This window comes from Staurois parvus, unplaced genomic scaffold, assembly GCF_062004578.1.
Source record: "Staurois parvus isolate SC_StPar_1 unplaced genomic scaffold, SC_StPar_1.0 ptg000768l, whole genome shotgun sequence".
In the NCBI taxonomy this organism is placed as follows: Eukaryota; Metazoa; Chordata; class Amphibia; order Anura; family Ranidae; genus Staurois; species Staurois parvus.
In genome coordinates, this window is record NW_028318564.1 from 976,906 (window position 1) to 992,941 (window position 16,036).

At 40.9% G+C, this 16,036-nt stretch overlaps 1 protein-coding gene across 1 annotated transcript in view; it reads left to right on the forward strand.

Annotated features, from left to right (window-relative positions):
* Positions 1-16,036, forward strand: part of FBXL17 (F-box and leucine rich repeat protein 17) — a 953,351-nt gene that overhangs the window by 724,880 nt on the left and 212,435 nt on the right. The window lies entirely within an intron of this gene.

Below are 16,036 nucleotides of genomic sequence, written 5' to 3' on the forward strand. Positions count from 1 at the left end.
GTAGACAATATTTAATAAACTTCACTGCAGTCACCCTTTATTGGTATATCAAATAATTTTGTAGATGTGACTATCAATATTCCAGGGGTCATTGAAAATAGCTTTGACCTACCATGTCATGTGTGCCTTAGGTTGATGGACTGTGTTCTAAAGATTTCAAAATGTATAGATTTCAGAGGGTATGCACTATGTACCATGGATATTTTTTTTCTGTCACAGATAATTTGCAGATAATTATCATTGCTTAATGTACCCCCAACAATGTATGCTCATTTATCTATCATACTGTCTATGGAACAATAATAATAAAAAAACCTAAAGGTGTATAGCTGAGAGAACATGTAAAAGCAAGCAGTCTACTTGTGCCTCCTCTGAATATAGAAATGGATCTCTTTAGTTGGGAATTGTGCTGGTGGCCCTTTTCTAGGCTTCTACTTCAGATTTATGGTTCTCTTAACATGCAATTTGAAGCCCATTCACACCACAATGTGCACATTTTTATGCAAAAAGGCCTGTTATGGCACTCTGCATTAGGAAGCCCATTAAGATACAGTACTAGCTGCAGCAGCTGAGGGTGACAGTGGGTGAGATGACAGATTTGTTTCATATTACTTTCATAGAGGCTTTCTGAGCCAAGATTCTTACCTTGCCCATAAAGACCAAGGCCAAGTAATATGTGAAGTCACATGAATTTTCTTTCTGCCCTATAAACAATCTTTTAAGATAAATCTTTTCTTTATGTTTAAAAACAGTTTTCCTTCGGTCTGAAACATTTTTCATGGAGAAGGACCAGCTGTGACACTTACTAAAGTACCGTAACATTTTGCTAATTTAAAAAGGGCTACCTCAGATTGACTGCGACCTTATCAATAGGATAGCCTCATTCATCTCCTAAGCGGACTGCTGTCATATTGTTCAGTACAGGCTCTAGGCTGCATTTTTACCTGCTACTCTTTAAGATTGTTTTATAATATCTATTTTTCTGCAGAAATACTAAGAAATACTAGCTTAAAGTTTACAAATATTGTTTTCATTATTATGCAGAGCCCATAATTGTTTAACATAGTTATTTGACGTGCTCTAAAGAAACCTGTAGTGAAAGAATTTTTAGGCTGACATTGCTGACCTCTTTTGAAAATGCGAGTTGCCATTATGTTTTAATCCAAAATGTTGAGGCACTGAACTGGAACAAGCATACACTTTGGAATTCTGACTTCACATTGATTTTATAATTTGGATTAAACAGAGAATGGTTAAATCTTTCCCATGATCTATTTATGCTTTTGTTGTCCATGTTCCTTTGGGGAGATTTTATTTCACTTCCTGTCCCCAAGACACAGCAAGAGGAAAGAGCAGATCTACCAAAGTGAGGAATATCACCCCCCCCCATCCCTTTAAAGTTTATCACCAGTATACGTGTCACAACTTTGGCGACAACTAAAATTTTGGATTTAGCTCCATTTCTTTCTCCCAGTAGCAGTCGTCACCAGACAGAAGGTTAATACCATTAATGATATACAGACGGAAATGAAAACCTAATAGAGGTTCTCACCCTTTCACACTTTTTCTAAAGCTGAATGTTTTTTCACTAAAGACACATTTTAAACTTATGCTGTGCAGTGTTTGAATGTGCACATATGGCAGCCTCAGAATATTGTTTATGTAGGGAATGCAGCAAATTGATAATTCAGTTATTAGAAAAAATGGTAATTAGGCATGTAGAGGGATGTCCCTTCTCTAAATCTCTACGGGAATCCCTCTCCTCTGGAACCACAGTTCTGACCAAAGAGGGCCCAATTATGCTCTATGAGCTCACTAGTAAAGCAGGAAGTTGTTCAACCCAGACATAGCACACAGCACCACCTGGGACAGCCCCTTTCTAATACAGTGGTACCTCGGTTTACGAACGCTTCGGTTAGTGTAATTTTCAGTTTACGAATGAAAATCCATGGACATAATGCTTTGGTTTACAAATTACGAAGCAAGTTTCCCCAGGATGCATTGTGCCTAGGAGGTTTATAGTGCTGCCCCCGTGCATGCTGGAGTCTGTGGGTAGCATGTGGGGTCAAGTGTGGAGATGTTTTTCAATGCATTCCTATGGGAAACCACATTTTGGTTTACAAATTTTTCACAATACAAAATGTCCCGGAGAACGCTTTAAATTCGTAAACCGAGGTACCACTGTATTTCACCTAATATGGGCTTGATCACAGAGATACATGGAACAAGGAAAACTTAAAGTAGTAGTAAACACTAACTAAACTTCTGGGTACGTCATGTGATTCAGAAGCTCCAGCTCCTCTGTGCATGGGAGCACTGCACAATGACTGAATTTCTAGAGACATGATGTCACCTGCAGCAGATGCTCACTGACACAGTGGAGCTGGAGCTGCTGGATCATGTAACTGGACCAGATTATAAAAAGATAAGAGTAGGGAGATGGGAATAGTTTTAGGAATAGGTAGTAAAAGCCTTATCTTCCACTTTAAGTTGTATTGTATGCTACATAAAATACATTTTTCCCTCTGTTTCCCATATCTCTATGATCAAGCCCATATTGAATGAAAGATTAGGTCCTTGGGTGGGGTTCCAGTGTGTGCTGTCTTGGTTTGATAAAGTTGGATGTGATCTGATGTCAATCAATGTGGAACTTCTTGCTAATTATATTCAATTATATTAGGTTGCAATATTGTTTAGGTGTATTGTTTATTTAGTGAGCCTAATAATTCATGCACATCCTACCTTTTATCCATAGCAATTAGTCAAATATCAAGTTTTCATTGGGTAATGTAAACTGAAATAGGATGAGTTCCTATGAGTTCCTGAAATTTATATGTAGTCATTTTACTTGTTTTTTGAAAATAATAAGCTTAATAGTGTGTCAACCAATATATGACCAGACCACAGAACTATTTTGTGACTCATCAGTCTTGTGCACTGTTATTCATTGTACACCAAGGAGTCGTAAAGGATTAAATTTACAGCAGATTACCCTTAGTACTACAGCTTACAGTACAGAATGTTAACACACACAGCCATTAGTAAAAGATGAAGTCTGTCCTTTCCCATGTAGTATGGAAGAGTCCAAAATAATATTGGATATTAATCTAGAGGTTATTTTAGGGCATAGATGGAAATGCTTGGCTATGCTGTAAGTACAATATGAGCTAGCGTTAATATAAACATACCTTCAGGGTTTTATCCAATAAGTTGTAACGCAACAATCCCATAGCGCACTTGTCAAAATAACACAATCCTTTCCATTATGATTTGACTATCTCCTGTTTAAACAGTGAACAGTGCTAACTGAAAAGGCCTCCCCATGGTTTTATTGCTCTGTTTTAAGTTTGCTGTTTTGAAATGTTGATTAATTTTTACCGTGTCTGTATATTTTATTAACCACTTGCCCTCCTGAGGATCTAACCCCCCTCCTGACCAGGCCATTTTTTGCTTTACAGAGCTGCGTTATTTTAACTGACAATTGCGCTGTCATGCAACGCTGCACTCAAATGAAATTTATGTCCTTTTTTCCCATGAATTGACCATTCTTTTGGTGGTATTTGATCACATGTGCATTTTTTATTTTTTGCTCTATAAAAAAAAGACCAACAATTTTGAGAAAAAAAACAATATTTTTGACTTTTTGCTATTAAATATGTCCAGTAAAAAAAATTTAAAAAATCAAATTTTGTCATAAATTTAGGCCAAAATGTATTCTGCTACATGTCTTTGCTAAAAAAAACAATCCTAATATGTGTAAATTAATTGCTTTACGTGAAAGTTATAGTGTTTACAAATGGTGGTATACAGTGGGGCAAAAAAGTATTTAGTCAGCCACCAATTATGCAAGTTCTCCCACTTAAAAAGATGAGAGAGGCCTGTAATTGGCATCATAGGTAGACCTCAACTATGAGAGACAAAATGAGAAAAAAAATCCAGACAATCACATTGGCTGATTTGGAAAGAATTTATTTGCAAATTATGGTGGAAAATAAGTATTTGGTCACCTACAAACAAGCAAGGTTTCTGGCTCTCACAGACCTGTACCTTCTTCTTTAAGAGGCTCCTCTGTCCTGCACTCATTACCTGTATCAATGGCACCTGTTTGAACTTGTTATCAGTATAAAAGACACCTGTCCACAACCTCAAACAGACACACTCCAAACTCCACTATGGTGAAGAGCAAAGAGCTGTCGAAGGACACCAGAAACAAAATTGTAGACCTGCACCATGCTGGGAGGACTGAATCTGCAATAGGCAAGCAGCTTGGTGTGAACAAATCAACTGTGGGAGCAATAATTAGAAAATGGAAGACATACAAGACCACTGATAATCTCCCTTGATCTGGGGCTCCACGCAAGATCTCACCCCGTGGGGTCAAAATGATCACAAGAACGTTGAGCAAAAATCCCAGGACCACACGGGGGGACCTAGTAAATGACCTGCAGAGAGCTGGGACCAACGTAACAAAGGCTACCATCAGTAACACACTACGCCGCCAGGGACTCAGATCCTGCAGTGCCAGACGTGTCTCCCTGCTTAAGCCAGTACATGTCCGGGCCCGTCTGAAGTTTGCTAGAGAGCATTTGGATGATCCAGAAGAGGATTGGGAGAATGTCATATGGTCAGATGAAACCAAAATAGAACTGTTTTGTAGAAACACAACTTGTCGTGTTTGGAGGAGAGAGAATGCTGAGTTGCATCCAAAGAACATCTCCATAGGAGGAGATCTGCATGGAGGAATGGGCCAACATACCAGCAACAGTGTGTGCCAACCTTGTGAAGACTTACAGGATATGTTTGACCTCCCTCATTGCCAACAAAGGATATATAACAAAGTATTGAGATTAACTTTTGATATTGACCAAATACTTATTTTCCACCATAATTTGCAAATAAATTCTTTCCAAATCAGCCAATGTGATTGTCTGGATTTTTTTTCTCATTTTGTCTCTCATAGTTGAGGTCTACCTATGATGCCAATTACAGGCCTCTCTCATCTTTTTAAGTGGGAGAACTTGCACAATTGGTGGCTGACTAAATACTTTTTTGCCCCACTGTAAACAGCTTGAGAGATACAGATGTTTCTACTTACAGTATGTGCAATATTTTTTATTTAAAAGTCCTATACAAATTATGTGTTTTATGAATTTTAAAGGATAGGAAAGCATTACTATCGAATCATATTCTTCAAACAAAAGAAGCAAGCAAGGTCTGTAGTCTGTTTACTAGAGAAATGGAAGATCAGTGATGTGAGATACTGGACACTTTTATTGAATTTAATTTTTCTCTGAAATACTGTTCTGTATACCATATAGTTGCCTCATTGTTGTACAAGTCATTAACTTCACTAGGGGATTTTTCTGGTGGGCCCAAGCCTAGACGGTACCATTTCGCCTGAAGTAAGTTTGTTTCTTAGCTGTTCCTATGTTGGTTTGTATAAACTTTTAATGCATAGAAGATTGAGGGGAGTCATTCTTCTCCTGTTTTTGCAATTCTTTTAGCTGTAAAAGGGGTGTACCTGAATGGTTTTTCTAGCATGTAAACATTTTCTGTGACCAAGCCCTGTGGGAGGGGTGAAAAGCATCAGAAGAGGGCAATCTGTGGTGGTACTGTCGTGTTTCCTGTGGTATGTCTTCCTTTCAATAATGCTTTATACAGACAGCAGTATCAGGGTGTGACCATTTGTTTACAAGCTAGTGGTCTGAACACAGTGAAGTCTCTTGTGGCCTGCACCCAAACTCCGGAGATGGCACTATCATGAGCTCTGGGGTGTTGGCAACTCATTTACATTACTGTAAATTGTGTTTTATATATAGTATATTTTTGTTTATTGAAATTGATAACTCCAAATCCAAGTCAGTAATTTTCTAATATTCTCATACAAGCAAAATATAAAGCAACTAAAAAAATGAATAGCCAAATTAAAGATCAGCTTGCTGCAATATTTACCTTTAAACTGGACTATCCTTTCTGAGCTGAATGATGGCACCATTCAACCTACTTTCTTTTGCCTACATCAGTTGCCATTCAGGGCAGACACAAAAACACCCACTTCTGCCCCAGGAGAAGAGAATGTATCTGGAGATGAGTTGGCCCAAATGATTGTCCCTTGTTAGGCCCATAGTCCCACTGTTGGGGGACGAAAAAAGGAGGGGGGAACAGAGAAGAACACCACTGCTGAGTCTGGCAGAGAATCCTCAAGGGCTCCAGAACAGTAGACACTTCAAGGCTAGCCTTCAGGGTAGAGCAGAAGCAGTTCTCTAATGTGAGAGGTAGAGAAGGTTTCACTGAGTGCAGACTGTAATGCACTTTATTAAAACATTGCTGTGAATATACTCACATTTGGGAAGATGTATACAGGCACATCTATAGTCTATAAGAATCGTCCTGTGGCCAGTGTGGATCAGCTTTGAGGGAAAGATGTCCAAATCCTGGTTCCAGAACCGGCTGTGAGGTGGAACGGGACCAGATCGCCGCTGTGAGGTGCGGTGGAATGCAGGTGGAACGCAGCGTTCAGCTTGACCGCTTCTCTGGAAGTGATGCAATGACATTTCGGAGCATGCGCACCATCTATGGGGACCCACTCCTTTGTCAAGCCCTGAGCTTGACGAAGGAGAGCGCCCCCATAGATGGTGCACAGCAGCGATCCGGTCCTGTTCCACCTCACAGCCAAATCTGGACTCAGGATTTGGACATCTTTCACCCACAGCTGATCCACATCGGTCCTGGAAGATTCTTATAGACTTTAGCTGTGCCTGTATATATCTTTCTAAATGTGAGTGTATTCACAGTAATGTTTTAATAAAGTGTATTACAGTGTGCACGCAGTGGCGCCTTCTCTACCTCTCTTTCGAAGAGAACGTATCTTCTGTGGGATTGGCATTTTGGCTGATCCTCCTAAACAGTTTTTCTCATAAAATACTGCAATCTTATAGAGCTTAACATATTCATATATGGAAGTTCACTGCTGTATTGCAATCAATATGCAAAAACATTGAGAGAAAAGAAGTGCATATTTTAGTTTATATACATTTTACACATTATTTCATCCAATTCAAATTCCATATTTATTTGAAAAGTAATTTATGGTTCGTAGATTTTCTTATTTTTAATATCCATCACCATTTCTGAATTGTTTACTGATTCACTAGGATTGAATGGCGCATACCAATTGTGTCATTAATTTGTACTGTATTCTTGCCTCATCATTGTAAACAAAGCATTGGCCTTCTGATTGCTTTTGTGCTTTTTTTTTTTGAATATTATCTTATGTTTAAGAGCCATTTTACATGAAGAAACTCAGAAATGAATTTTCTTTGAAGTAGAAGCTCAGGTGAGATGTTGTTGGATGATTGTATACATTCACAGCTGCAAGCATAGCTTTTACTTCCATCTTGTATTCAGATAATAGGCCTGTGTTTACTGTACATTTGCGTTGTTTGATATCCCTTTGCTGTATGTATGAGTAACAAGGATAATGGCCTTTTCTGTGGCCACCTTAAGCATCGACCTTCTCCAGGCATGTCTCACAGGAAAGAATAACAATTTCTGTGGCAACAAACAACCCCCCTCTCACCTTGTTCAGCTGACTTCACATAAATCCATGCTTCATATTTATGTCTCCTTTCTTCCTTTGTCCTTTTCCTCTGAATATTTGCTCCATTGTATTTCTTAGAATGTCCCAAGATGTCATTAAACTTCATGTTCTGTGTAACAATGCCATTGAACTTTATAAAATTTAATGCCTGTCACCGTTTGTTTTTACAGTCGCCTGAATATTTATACGGAATGGTCTTTTTTATATTCAGGGGGGGATCTACCATGTGCCAATTTCATTTTTCAAGGCGCATTGCTCAGAAGACATTATTGAAAATGTTTTTCAGTTTATTGTTCTGTAAAGAGCATTGCCTGGTCTTGATTTAGTGATTGATGTCATAATGAAAGCGCAAAAGTCTTGATATCCCTGTATTTTTAAGGGTCTGGTGGCACTCCATTAGTATGTGATTCCCATCTGTTATGTTGCAAGTAAAATGTCACTTAAAGCTTGTATAAGCCCAAAAGTCAAAATTTAGAATACTATAGCCTATCAGATGTGATGGCTGCATTTGTTTTCTTTGTTTTGTTCTTTATTTTCTCCTGGTAATGCTTTGACTAACACAATTCAGATCCCTTGGTGACTACGCTCATGTAACTATATCTATGGAGGGAACCATAGCTGCCACCCAGGTTGGATTTCAATCATGCCTGTCTTGTTTTTGACTCCACTTTAGCCCACAGGAAGTGAAATGGACACTGGATTTCTGGCAAGATTAACAGATATTTTCTGTACTTGCTGAAAATGCTATTAGCCTGAAAAAAAACCTAATACAGCCACCACATTTAAGGATTGGTAAGCTGCAATATATTACATTTTTCTTGCGGGATTTTGTTCTCTCCGAAAGAAAAAAAAATCCACTTTTAATTAAATAAGTGATGCAACCTACAGTGGGGATCGAAAGTTTGGCCACCCCAGCTAAAAATTTGTATTAATGTGCATAAAGAAGCCAAGGAAAGATGGAAAAATCTCCAAAAGGCATCAAATTACAGATTAGACATTCTTATAATAGGTCAACAAAAGTTAGATTTTATTTCCATCATTTACACTTTCAAAATAACAGAAAACAAAAAAATGGCGTCTGCAAAAGTTTGGGCACCCTGCAGAGTTAATACCTTGTACTGCCCCCTTTGGCAAGTATCACAGCTTGTAAACGCTTTTTGTAGCCAGCCAAGAGTCTTTCAGTTCTTGTTTGAGGTATCTTTGCCCATTCTTCCTTACAAAAGTCTTCCAGTTCTTTGAGATTTCTGGGCTGTCTATCACGCACTGCTCTTTTAAGGTCTATCCATAGATTTTCAATTATGTTGAGGTCAGGAGATTGTGAAGGCCATGGCAAAACCTTTAGTTTACGCCTCTTGATGTAATCCCCCGTGGATTTCGAGGTGTGTTTAGGATCATTATCCATTTGTAGAAGCCATCCTCTCTTTAACTTCAGCTTTTTCACAGATGCATCAAGTTACCATCCAAAATTTGCTGAAATTTTATTGAATCCATTTTTCCTTCTACTCGTGAGATGTTCCTTGTGCCACTGGCTGCAACACAACCCCAAAGCATGATTGATCCAACCCCATGCTTAACAGTTGGACAGAGGTTCTTTTCATTAAATTCTGTGCCCCTTCTTCTCCAGACGTACCTTTGCTCATTCCGGCCAAAAAGTTCAATTTTAACCTCATCGGTCCACAGAACTTGTTTCCAAAATGCATCAGGCTTGTCTATATGTTCATTTGCAAAGTTGAAACGATGATTTTTGTGGTGAGGACGTAGAAGAGGTTTTCTTCTGATGACTCTTCCATGAAGACCATATTTGTACAAGTATCTCTTTATAGTGGATTCTGGAGGGATCGTGCAGTCAAACGTGGGTTTTGAATTGTTTTTCTCACAATCCTGCGAGCTGTTCTGTCTGATAGTTTTCTTGGTCTTCCAGATCTTGCTTTAACTTCCACTGTTCCTGATGACTGCCATTTCTTAATTACATTCCGAACAGAGGATATTGACATCTGAAAACGCTTTGCTATCTTCTTATAGCCTTCTCCAGCTTTGTGAGCGTCAACTATTTTCAGTTTCAGTTTTCTAGACAACTGCTTAGAAGAACCCATGGTGCTGATTGTTGGGGCAAGGTCAGATGAGTCTGGGCATTTAAAACCTTTGAGATTGACATAACCTGGTCTTCCCAGTCGATGATTGAGAACAATCCATGACACTGGTAGGTCTCAGCTTTGCAAAGGGGGCAGTGCATGCTATAAATTCTGCAGGGTGCCCAAACTTTTGCAGACGCCATTTTTTTGTTTTCTGTTATTTTGAAAGTGTAAATGATGGAAATAAAATCTAACTTTTGTTGACATATTATAAGAATGTCTAATCTGTAATGTGATGCATTTTGGAGATTTTTCCATCTTTCCTTGGCTTCTTTATGCACATTAATACAAATTTTTTGCTGGGGTGCCCAAACCTTCGATCCCCACTGTATGTCATGGATACCCACACCATTTGATGATATACACATTTCCCTTCCATTTTAACCTACAACTGCTTTGATTTTTCAAAACCACCAAATCTTTATTGCTGTTTGTGCTACAGTTTCTATTAAATAAAGTAAACTTCTCATAAGAGGAATACTTTATTTATCATTGCTAATCTTTTGAAAGTGCTACTTGCATTGATGTTATACCAAGCTACTAACTGTAATACTTTCTCAGCCACTGACCCAAAATTGATTTGCAGATCAAAAAAGTCAAAAGGTCTTATTTCCATGCTCATGCCAGACAAGTTAAAGAGGGTAAGCCTGACAGTCAGGCAACTAGCATTTTCAGAAGGAGAAGTCAGTAATGACAGCCTGCATGTTTCTCTTATGACAGGTTTCCTTTAAATATAACTAGAAAGACCTTGTGTTTACTGTCTAGAATTAGTAAGGTTCCAGGTGTCATTTTTGTGGCACATATCTAAAAATCAGCCATGTTTTCATAAAACATTCTAGCTAGTGAAAACAACTAAGCACATGAGAATTGTAATATAAATTGCAACCCAACGTTTAAGAAGGCTTTTGGAATAATAATTGAAATTAATTGTGCTTTTTTGGTAAATCAGTTTTAACTGTGAGCATGGCTACGTCCTTTTTTTAATTCAGTTTTTCTTAGAAACTTAATCTGTAAGGTACAAAAAAAAGTGGCATTAGTTTAATAAAAATAATTACTTGTATCCCCAGGCCTGCCCCAGTTTATAACTTTATCGATGGTAGCACTACTAATTCAACCCTTTCCTAATTCTGACAAATAACATTCACCCACGCAGTCTCTACGGGATCACCTTCCTTCATAAATTCTTCCTTTTAGACTCTAATGAAGCGTCTGTACAGAAATATGCCAGGTTTACATTTTGCTTGGAAACTGATTGACTCAGTTTTGTTGTGCTTTGCACGCTAACAAACTAAAGATTTGTGATCCTGCTGGAAATGTTTTAGACGTTCCCATCTACCTTTATGGCGTGGTTCCCTCTTTTAGTTTGAAGTATGTCTGTCACTGACTGTTGGCCTGTTAGGTTTCTTAGAGCTACAGAAAAGGAAAAATAATTCAGGACTAAGCTCTAAGAATAACTGTGTACCTGTGTCAGCATTCTGCTCTGGTATGTTTTGTTTAGGCAGAGAAATCTTGTATACCACAATAACTTGACAAATTGTTTAATTTCTTCCCATAGTTGACACATCTAGAATATAGTTATTTTAAATTACTATAGCTGCTAAATGCTTACTTCTGGAACTCATGGTGTGTGCATGCCATTTTTTTTTAAAGTTTTGAATAAAGGAAAGATTAGTTCAATGTTTATTGTTACCTGTGTCCCCGTTGGATAGAATCCCCTTTTCTTTTTGTCATGGTGACTATTGTCCCCAGAACATAAAGTAATGGGAAATCCAAACTTTTACAGAAGGTGAGGGCAGATCTTCCAAAGTGCACACATGTTCAATAAATAAACTGATGATTTTAACCCTTTGATCCTCTTTCAAAAGAAAAAAATAGTTTTAACTCTTAAAACCGGAAGTTCCACTCATCCCCTCCTTCTCTGCAATAGTTGGGAACATTTTTTTTTTCTGAAAGCGGGTACATGCCTATTTCTGAAAGGTACCCATTCCCACTTCCGATTTGCTTTCCTCAGCATCTTGCACATTCATAATGGGGAGCCAGCTGGAAAAATAGCAGGAAGTCACAGCTGGTTTCCCACAGCCAAGATGGCGGCATGGGGGACCTGCAGATTGTGGAAGAACTGGCTCAAGTGATAATAGTGCTGAGCTCCTGGACTGGAAAGTGGCTGTTTATTAAAGCAGACACAGTATTTGAGGAGGAGCAGTGGGTGGATGCCATGCAGGCTGTCCAAGCCCCTTCTCTTAACATAATGCTAAAGTCATTCCAACTGGGCGTATTACCTGAACCAATGTGCACCAGATAAAAAAAAAAATCAGTTTGTCTCCTGTGTGTCACTTTTTTCCAGCCCAAAGTGAGGTGGGGCTTTGGCAAACTAGTGAGATACTAAAGGATCAGCAGATACTTCAGATACTAAAGGATTATCAGTTGCATTTAATAATTTAGTTGCTGTCAGAGCACCACCAGTGACAGAAATGTTAGTGCTACATAGTCCTAAAAAGGAAAGTAATCTGCTTGCTGTTGGCGACTTCACTCAGCATCATTACTACTCAGGGTATAACTTCCAAAATGTGATATGATAGAGTGGATACACAAATAAATGCATCTATTATTTAGTAAATGAAACACGTTCCTTGATGTTTTTAAAACTAAACTCATTCAGGCTGAAAATGATCTCTGTGCTTTACAAAACCAGAATTTTGCTATTTATTTCTCTTGCACAATCTTAAAAAGTATGCAGTGTAACTTGGCATTTCAGAAAAATGATGCACATGTTATGAAAAACAGACATTGCACTATTTTCATCCTACATTATTGACTGTCGGGGTTTCCCTGTTATGAATATAGGTTATAAACAAAATACTTTCTTTGTTTGCCTCAAACTATTAATCTATACCGCTGTTGACTTTCCTCAGCTCCTTGTCACTAATGCACTAATGTCTAATAATGCTGAGCTTTTGCTGATCAAAGTTTATAGTTCCTATTTTAAATAATATATGGCTGTGGTTGTCTTTTCCGCTCATCTTCTGAATTTCAAATGCCATGTAGGAAAGGAATTTCAGTGATCCATGTGAATAGAAGTGAGAGCATTAACCAGCATGTAAGTAAAATCAATGAACAATAAATTGTATGTTTGTCAGCTGATGCCCACAGGACCTTCTTTGTAAATGTACTAATTTATATCAGAACAACCAAAATACATGTAGTTTTAAATATATTTGTCCCCAGCAGTCAGACAGCGAGTTAATTTCAATTTGGCATATAGCCTGCGGCGTTCACCTTCTGACCATTGTGTGTCATCCTTGCTCCGATCATTCATTAAGATCAGTGTTCTGTTAAAACATAATCTTCCAAAGTGTTCAGTTACAATGTACTGTTCCCATTAGTGGCACATTTTCTAGGGGCTTGAGTTAGACTGATAGGTAACGGAGCGCCAGTTGCTGTGAAACCTAAATGATGACTATAAGCAGACTGGGAGTGTGATCCTTAACTATAGCAGTTCTTTAGACGTTTTATTACAGGTACTTATATAGCTCTCACAATTTTGCGCAGCACTTTTCATATATATTGTACATTCACATCAGTCCCTGCCCTCTAGGAGCTTACAGTCTACGTTTCCTAACTCAAAATAATATATGCACATGCTAGGGCCAACTTAGACAGGAAACAATTAATCTGCCAGCATATCTTTGGAGTGTGAGAGGAAACCAGAGTACCCAGAGGAAACCCACGCAGACACAGGGAAAACATGCAGACTCAAAGCAGGTGGTGCCATGGTTGGGATTTGAACAGATGACCCTAATGCTGCCAGGCAGAAGTGATAACCATTTAGCCACTTAGGCAAAACATGTTTTTGGTACTGTTGAAGAGGGATGTATACATACAGTATATTTTACGATTTTATATATAATTTATAATTTTACGTATATAAAATCTGTTTTACAAATTTTCTGCTGCACAGCTTCTGGTACCACACGCTGTCAACTTATCTGTAACAGATTTAGATATATGGATTTAACAGCAGAACCCATCTGTATTTTCAACTTTTTTTTTAGTTAGACAGAACTTGCCTATAACCCTACAAAACATTAGGGAGATACAAAGCCTCTAGTCAGGTACACAGTATTTAATATGCAAAGTCTATGACTACTGTCACGGAAGCGTAGGCAGGACGGAACACACAAAGAAGATGGTAAACATACAAAGCTTTATTGAACTATGGAAGGCACTCAATCGGGGCAGCTCTTGGTACTCCGCAACATGCAGCTTGTAGGGGCACTCACGGTAAGCGGGCTCACGGGAATTCAACGGGACCTTAGCTGTGGGGTCTGGCCTCAGCACAGCCCCCACACAGCTTTCTAGGGACAACAGCAGCTTCACGGGAACTCAACGGGACGCTGGCTGTGGGGCCTGGCCTCAGCACCGCTCCCACACAGCTTTCCAGGGACAGCAGGCTCATGGGGACTCAGCAGGACCTTGACTAGGGGGGCTGACCTCAGCACAGCTCCCACCCAGCTTTCTAGGGCCATCGGGCTCACGGGGACTCAACAAGACACTGGCCGTGGGGCCTGGCCTCAACACAGCTCCCACACAGCTTACTAGGGACAACATCAGGCTCACAGGGACTCAACGGGACTTTGGCTGTGGGGTCTGGTCTCAACACAGCTCCCACACAGCTTACTAGGGACAACATCAGGCTCATGGGGATTCAACGGGACTTTGGCTGTGAAGTCTGGCCTCGGCACAACTCCCACACAACGTACTAGGGACAACATCAGGCTCACGGGGACTCAACCGGACCTTGGCTTTGGAGTCTGGTCTCAACACAGCTCCCACACAGCTTATAGGGACAACATCAAGCTCACGGGGACTCAATGGGTGTTTGGCTGTGGAGTCTGGGCTCGGCACAACTCCCACACAGCGTACTAGGGACGGCATCAGGGTCACGGGGACTTAACAGGACCTTGGCTGTGGCGTCTGGTCTCAACACAGCTCCCACACAGCGTACTAGGGACGACATCAGGCTCACGGGGACTCAACAGGACTTTGGCTGTGGAGTCTGGCCTCGGCACAACTCCCACACAGCTTACTAGGGACACCATCAGGCTCAAGCACTCAGGGGGGTAGTCCAGGTAGCTATACTCCGGGCACGCCATGGGGCAGTTCAAACAAGGGTAGTCTGAGCGCGCAATAGGGGCAGCTCATGACAAGGGTGGTCTGAGCGCACAATAGGGGCAGTTCAGGACAAGGGTGGTCTGTGCGCACAATAAGGGCAGTTCAGGACAAGGGTGGTCTGGGCGCACAATAGGGACAGTTCATGACAAGGGTGGTCTGTGCGCACAATAGGGACAGTTCATGGCAAGGGTGGTCTGCGCGCACACTAGGGACAGTTCATGGCTTCTAGGGACACTCACGATAGACGTCTTGCAGATGCTCAGCAGTAGGCGGCTTCCCGGGGGGGGGGGGGGAGTAGGCGACTTGTGGATGCTCAGCAGCAGGCGGCTTCCAGGGCAGTAGGTGACTTGCAGACATTCAGCAGCAGGCGGCTTCTAGGGAGGTAGGCGGCTTGCGGACACTCACGGCTCCAGCAGGTAGGTAGGTCCTGGCTCACAGCAGGCGACAGGAACACAAAGAAGGGGGGGTTCGAACTTCCTCAGCACACAGCAGAGCGGATAACCCAGGCCCCAGGATATTAGGCAGGGTATCGTGGGGCCCACAGAAAAACAGTCTAGCACACAGCACAGCGGGTAATCTGGGCCCCAGAGTATTAGGTAGGCTATCGTGGGACCAACAGCAAAACAGTCTAGCACACAGCACAGTGGGTAATCTGGGCCCCAGAGTATTAGGCAGGGTATCGTGGGGCCCCCAGCAAAGCAATTCCAGCACACAGCATGGCTGGGTACTCTGGCCCCAGAGTATTAGGGGGATGGAAGTGGATACCCCCACCCTGGGGTATTTAGCCGGGGGGGGGACAGCGGGTACTCCCAACCCTGGGGTATTGCAGAGTGGCAGCGGGTAATAGTCCTGACCTTTGGGGTCTTGCAGTGTGCTCAGCGGGGATGGCTGAGGATACCCCCACCCTGGAGTATTTAGCAGGGGGTGACAGCGGGTACTCCCAACCCTGGGGTATTGCAGAGTGGCAGCGGGTAATAGTCCTGACCTTTGGGGTCTTGCAGAGTGCTCAGCGGGCAGGCTGCGGAGGTCCATTCCCCTCACCCGGACCTCCCAGCAGCTTTTGGCACAGGAAGAAATAAGACCGGCCTGGTCCCATGCCAGCCTTTTTAAAGCTGTGCGGGACACGTCCGGG